Here is a 7,530-nt window from a genome sequence, read left to right as displayed (position 1 = left end):
CCCTAGGCCTTGTTTCTTAGCATTGCAATACCGTTTACGCTCACTTTTATCGCTTGCTACCTTGCTGTTTTTATATTTTCATATTACAAAAACATATATCTACCATCCATATTGCACTTGTATCACCATCTCTTCGCCGAACTAGTGCACCTATACAATTTACCATTGTATTGGGTGTGTTGGGGACACAAGAGACTCTTTGTTATTTGGTTGCAGGGTTGCTTGAGAGAGTATCTTCATCCTACGCCTCCCACGGATTGATAAACTTTAGGTCATCCACTTGAGGGAAATTTGCTACTATCCTACAAACTTCTGCACTTGGAGGGCCAACAACGTCTACAAGAAGAAGGTTGCGTAGTAGACATCAGGTGGCACCGCAACACTTTCAGTAAGGGCGGGAAGGAGGATAAACAGCATTGTAGCAACACAAAAATGGGACGCTATATCTGAATAGAGTACGTGGAACCGCGGAGGGGTCTCAAGCTGTGCTTATTGGGATAGGAGCATGCAATTTTGTTCTCCTGTTACAATGCACATATATGTTTCACACTAGTGTAGTTTTTTTTAATATCAATACAGACGCAAGCGCTCATATAATTAGATGTCATATATTTTTCTTTGCTCAGACTCTTTTTTTTGTTACAAAAAGTAATGCCTATCATGCTTCTTTTGTAAGCAAGTGCCTTCAAATGGATGACATAGAAACTTGTTTTCTGAAATACCTTCTAAACCTTCTAAAGGATACAAATTTGACATGGAAACTTAATTAAGATATAAGTTTTGGCAAAATTAAAAGGTAAATCTCTATATCGGCCGACCGACTTGGCTCTTCATCCGTCACCCCGCTTGCTCGCTTTTAGCAGGCTTCGTACGTAAGCCACATATGCCAGTATGACCCACCAACCGCTTATCCTTTCTTTCTTTGTCCTCTTATAGGCGGAGATTATCATGCTTTGAGGCATTCATCTTCTCTCGCATCTCTCTCATGCTCGTCTCACACCTCTCACCTAGCAGTTCACCAGAGGTGGTAGCCATCACTCCATGCGCACTGTCGTGTGCCGCACACGCGTATCCCCTGTCATGATGGGGTGGGGGCGGGGGCGAGGGCGAGGTCATCGACATGGGGGACCACAGGGACCTCGTGTTGCACCCCTAGCCAGCCACCGGGACGACGAGCTATGACGGCAAGCCCCTCCTGCCTCGCGCACGAAGACACCATGACCGTGCGTCACCCACCCGCGTCGTCCTCATCTGTTGTGGTCGTCACGCGCTCTGAAGGGTCGTGCTACAACCGGCGACCAGCCATGCTACGATCAACGACCGGTTGCGATGCAAGCCATGACAGGGGGAGATGCGCTTGCCAGCGGGGTGAGCTGCAACCGTCGGTGCGTTGCAACCTGCGACGAGAAGAGCTATGATGGGTGTGCGGCGTCCGAGGGCGCTGGGACCCGCGACCGTTTTTGCTGGGCTTCTCTTTCGGAAGTACATTTAGTGGAAGGGAAAATTTGTGTAGGAAGGAAATATATTTTGAGATAAAAAAAAGCAACATTCAGTAGAGGTCGAATTTAGTGGCTTCAGAAATTTATGCGATTTGCCTAAAAAAATAATTGTGTGATTTATACACAGCATTTTGGGCTGTGCTTAAGAACAATACAAACTAAGATTGATTTTTGTACCACCGAATTTCCCTAAAGCCAAATTGGCAATGAATTTTCTTTCTGTCTTGCACATCCTATTTTATACAGTAGAAATTCATCAATAGGATGCAGAGGCGTCCAGGTTTTTAACTGAAGAAATCCATTTGTTCTTTCTGTGGACTGAGAAACTGAAGACGTTCCATTTGTTCTTCAGTTAAAAGTGAATGAGCGCGTGAGATTGCCGCAGCCGAGCTCGAGTTGGATCCCAGTTCCAGTTCAGCCGGCGACAGTTCCAATCCGAGTTCGGCAAGAATTAGGAGCTCTCCCCTGAATACATGGGCAGCGGCGGTGGGAGCAGCAGCTCCAGTTCGATCTGCTCGCCCCCCTTCCCGATCTCCAGACCTAGAAACGCCGTCGATGGCGGCGAAGGTGCTCCAGCTCCGTGGCTCCGACGGCAAGGTGCTCGTCGCTCCGGCGTGGGACTATCGCCCGGCCGCCGCCCAAGCCCGCCCGCTGGAGATGCGGGTGCCCTCGCGCGCCCTCGAGAGGGTGCTCCAGTACTGGACCAAGCACAGCCTTGCCAAGGCCACCGGTGAGTCCCGGGAGTCCCTCGCCCGCTGGGACGCCGACTTCCAGCGCCGTCTCGAGGAAGACGGCCTCGCCAAGGAGGCCGCCGCAGCCGTCCAAGCACTCCGCCGCCACGGCGTCCACCATGGAGGGCGTCCCAGTCGCCACGCCGCCACGGCCGCAACTGCTGTCGCTGCTCCAGCCACCGCCACCCGTGCTGATCCCGTCCGTGCCTGGTGCACCACCTCAAGGGTGTCAACCACGGAGAACCTAGCCCGACGCCGACGGCGTCCATCGCTTTCCATGCCTCCGATATTGCCGTCGCCACGCGCCCTGGGCCTGCCACCACCTTGCCGGCCGCTGCTGGTACTGAACCTGTTGGTGTCCGGTGCGCCATCCGTGCCCGTGGACGCCAGATGGCTCAAGACGAGGAGTTCGCTTGCCACCACCGCAAGCGCCCGACTTCCAAGGCTGCCAATGCTGCTGCACCCGTGAAGAAGGTCTCTCGTCCCGTCGCTTCCAAGGCTTGCTCTTTCGTCGGCTCTACACCACTGCCCGTCACTGCTGTTGCGCCCGGTGTGAAGAAGGTGACTCCAGCTTCAACTCTGCGCGCTAGAAGGGGGATGAGGGAGCTCAGCTGCAAGATTCCCAAGCAAAATCAATCACCATTGCCTGTCATTGCTGTTGCAGCACCAAGGAAGCAACCAATTCCTTGCTTGAGTCCAGTGGTATTACGCCCTTGCTAGTCTTTTTACCTTCCTAAACCATTCACACATGAGTTTCATTTAATCTTCGCCTCTCTAGGTTCTGCACTTAATCACCAAGATTTCTAGTGTTCTTTGAATCCCTTTCAGTCAATAGTAATTTTACAAGAGTGTCAGCACAGTCTCCATCTAGCTAGGCAGCAAAAACCTTGTTAAGATGTGTACGGCACAGTTACACTACATCCACACCTGGTCCTAAGTTAAGGGTTTAAGTAAATAAAGGGCATTTTCAATAAATCAAAGTGAAGCAGATGAGCCAAAAAATTTGGAAACTCATGTACTGCAATTCCGGCACGAGACAGCGTAAAACGCACTCGCCGCAAAATAAAAAACGCCCGTTTGCTACCCGGCTTGTAGCAGGAAAAAGGAGTAGAATTGAACTTGTCGATACACACGTAATCATGTGAGCTGCCTAGTGTCTGGAGTCTGTGCTGACTGTCCTGTAAAATTAATCTTGGCTGACTTGGATTCTTAGGCATTGGCGTCTTGGTGAGTTAAAGTTGCAGTTTCCAACGAGTAGCATTGGTTGGTGAACTCTTGTGTGTATGTGTGGGTGAAGCTTTGAGCTAAGCAAGTCCTTGATGTACCGACTATCAAGTCATATTGTAATCAGTTTCAGATATGAATGGAATTTTTTTGGCCTGAATCTGTGCAAAGCATTTGAGTAATCTTTTTGTATCGATTTATTCTAGTATGCTTCTATGTCTTCTTAAATCATTCTGCTGCTCTAGTTGGAAAAGTGTGTACTGAGGCACGAGTCCAATGGATTCATCTCTGATTTCACAATGCTTCGTTTGAGTGGTGAGCCAGATAACCATGTTTGGGACAGTTATTGGTTGCAATCAAATTGGCAAGTGTGAAAAGCTTGCATCATAGTGCAGCTATTTGACAAACAGGTTTTTCTTTTTCATATCTTAGCTTTTCATTCGAATTATGTGCAACAATAGTCTTAAGTATTCAGTTCAGACTCCCTGCACTTGCACCACCGGGAGTGAGAAACTGAGAACTGGCATGTTCATCGCTCCAAGTATCCGGCGTGCCGTTCCAGTCTAACCTCGTGACACTATCACCGGTCCTTTTATCGGTCTCCTCATATCTTTCTTGAGCAGTCCTTCCCACATCAACTCATCCAGCGCTGGATCTGGTTGTACAATTTAGATTGTCAACTCACTCCCCCAACATATCCTATCTTCACCAAGATCCTCTGTAAAATTTGTCCAGTACATTGTTTATCTACATTTCAGTGAAACCGTTCTGAACTATGTTGTGAGTTTGTACAGATTAGTTTATATTAGCTTATGAGAGTTTGTACAAATTAGGAAAGATGTCGAATTAAAGAGCTGTGCTGAGAAAAAATTGAAGTGCAAAAATACATATATAATAATTTACATGACAAAAGTCAACAAATGAAATTCTTGACAAAAGCTGCAACCGGTGTGGAATACCTCGAGAGAATCGTTGAATTCCGCTTGCATTTTAGGAGCTTTGCTGGCCCAAGCTTCACGAAACAAGCGACCCAGGACAAAAACGCTCAATCATCCGAGATCCTGTCTGCAATCACACAGGTGGGGTCACAGTAAAAATTCTAGAGTTAATATTCCATTTACTAAATGGGAATAAGCGACCCTAATTGAGCCAGAACAACTAAATATGTTTATATTAATCGCATCAAGGTCTACTTACTGGAAACAGCGGAAAAAGGTCAAGGTAATGCAGAACCATTCACAAGCATCCAATTGGCTGAAAGTACAGTGGAGTGCATGGATTACTCTGGAAAAAACTCTGTTTCGGCACAGTGCAATAGAAAATAAATGAGCAATACTGATTTAAGAAGTTAGAAACTAGGCTCATTTTACCCTTTTAGCACTACAGTAGAACGGAGGCGTAGTCCGTCTAGTTTGATGTTGCGCCGGGGCATTGCCGTACCGGTGAATCACACCGGACATGAATTTAATGACCGGCTCGACAGCTTGGCTGGTGACCGGGTTTGCTTCGATCCGCTTAGTGAACTTGTCGACCATGACGCAGTGCCAGACCTAGAGAGTATTTTGACTAGGGGCAAACTATTTGAGTGGGGGCATGTTCTTTAAAAAGTAAAAAATTTAAGCATATTTTTCAAAAAAACACAAGCAAATATTAGTGCAGTTTCAAATTTTGGGTGGGGCATGGGCCCCCACTCAGCTCAATGTAGGTCTGCCCCTGCCATTACGAGAAGGTATTTATTATCACCTTCACCCGTACGAAGAGGTCCGACCATGTCCAGCCCTTAGACTATGAACGGCCAGGTTATCTCGTGAATGAGTTGTCAGATCTCTTCAGGAGAAATACAACGTTGGAAAACTCCAATAACGTTGCGCTTGTACAGCTCTCCTTCGTGCTTGGCATAAGCGGTAACTTGACGAACTATACGTCGGGCTTTCGTCACGTCCTCGGGTAACTCCTTCCGGAGAAGGTAAGCCAGGATAGGTGATGGGGAACGAAGCATGAAAATCAAAAAATTTCCTACGAACACCCAAGATCTAATCTAGGAGATGCAAAGCAACGAGAGGAGAGTATGTCTACGTACCCTTGTAGACCAAAAACGTTCTCCTTCTTGATCCAACAAGCAAGGGAGAGGAGGTAGATGAGATTTGATCCAACACGACGGCGTGGTGGTGGTGGAGGCAACGGAACTGCAGTAGGGCTTCGCCAAGTGTCTCCGCGAGGTGGAGGAGTAACGGGAGGGGGATACACCAAGGGGTGGAAGGGTGGCTGCCCCCAACGCCTCCCCACCTTTATATAGGCATGGAGGGGGATGGTGATTTGCCCTCCAAGCCTGTAGGGTCATTGGCCAAGGGGGGGGGGGGAGGAAATCCCTCCTTTCCTTCCCCACTGATCGCTACCCCCCTTTTTAGGAATCCTGGTCTTATCCCTTCGGGATATGATACTGATAACCCACAAGTATAGGGAATCAATTGTAGTCCTTTCCATAAGTAAGAGTGTCGAACCCAACGAGGACCAGAAGAAAATGACAAGCGGTTTTCAGCAAGGTATTCTCTGCAAGCACTGAAATTATCGGTAACAGGTAGTTTGATAGCAAGGTAATTTGTAACGAGTAACAAGTAGTAATGGTAACAAAGGTGCAGTAAGGTGGCCCAATCCTTTTTATAGCAAAGGACAAGTCGGAATGATCTCTTATAATAAGCAAAGTGTTCTCAAGGACACATAGGAATTGTCATCAAGTTACTTTTATCATGTTTATTTGATTCGCGTTCGCTACTTTGATAATTTGATATGTAGGTGGACCGGTGCTTGAGTGTTGTTCTTACTTGAACAAGCCTCCCACTTATGATTACCTCCTCTCGCAAGCATTCGCAACTACGAAAAAAGAATTAAGATAAATCTAACCATAGCATGAAACATATGGATCCAAATCAGCCCCTTGTGAAATAGCGCATAAACTAGGGTTTAAGCTTCTGTCACTCTAGCAACACATCATCTACTTATTACTCCATAATTCCTTCCCTTAGGCCCAAGTATGGTGAAGTGTCATGTAGTTGACGTTCACATGACACCACTAAAGGAAAGACAACATACATCTTATCAAAATATCGAATGAATACCAAATTCACATGATTACTTATAACAAGACTTCTCCCATGTCCTCAGGAACAAACGTAACTACTCACAAAGCATGTTCATGTTCAAGATCAGAGGGGTATTGAATATCATGAGTAAATTGTACAGAAGTACCACAATTGGGGCATTGGAAGCAGATTGGTACCAAGTTTGGTAATTTTTACGTGTCAGTACCAACTTCGGGGCGAAGCGTTGCAAAAGAGGCTAAAACTGCTTTTTATACGTATTGATAGGGAAACTGACCGGTTGGGCCCGCCCGTCAGGTGCCACGCTGGCCAGTGAGTGCGTGCCCGCGCGCTGACTTAGACGAGGCCGGGTTGAACCGTTGTGGGGCGGCTGGTGCGGTCGAGCTAGTCCCCGACCCCTACTCTGCCTTCTTCGTCCTCCTCGCTCCCTCGCCGCCGCCTGCCTCCCCGCTGGCCGCCACACCACGCCGCCGCAGCCATGGCTCTAACTGTTTAGGCGCTCGGTTGCTCGTCCATTCGGGTGGTCTCTCGTCTCCTCCCTCCCCTCGCGCCCTCCTCTCCCCCACGGCTGCTCTGCTCTAGGAGACGATGGCGTCGACAACTCCGGCAGGCGGCGAGGGCCGGGGCGATGACGGAGGCTGCGGCAGCGACCTCCCCTGCTTAGGCGTCGACGGCAGTGGCGGCCACTCCACCTCGAAGTACAGCAGCGACGACGATGATTTTGCGGAGCCGGCGTTGCCGATGGAGCAGAGGCTGCGGATGGCGCGTATTTGGGTGGCCAACCCTAGCACCGCCCATCAGTGGACTCATGGAATCGGTGGTGTGTTGTAAGTTCTCCACTCTTCCATGTTTGCTAACTCAAATTGGGGATTAGGATAAGGGTTTACTACCTCCATGTTTAGCACTCTAATTGGTATTGTTGTATATGATTTACATTGTTATTTCTGAGTCCAAATTGGGATTAGGTGTAACCTAGCT

General features: G+C 48.2%; 1 pseudogene; it reads left to right on the top strand.

Annotated features, from left to right (window-relative positions):
- The first annotated feature begins 1,798 nt into the window (after positions 1–1,798).
- LOC123049026 (uncharacterized) lies at positions 1,799–3,226 on the top strand (annotated as a pseudogene).
- The last annotated feature ends 4,304 nt before the right edge of the window (positions 3,227–7,530 follow it).

The sequence above is a fragment of the Triticum aestivum genome, chromosome 2D (assembly GCF_018294505.1).
Source record: "Triticum aestivum cultivar Chinese Spring chromosome 2D, IWGSC CS RefSeq v2.1, whole genome shotgun sequence".
Lineage (NCBI taxonomy): Eukaryota > Viridiplantae > Streptophyta > Magnoliopsida > Poales > Poaceae > Triticum > Triticum aestivum.
This window is presented reverse-complemented; position numbering and strand designations above follow the sequence as displayed.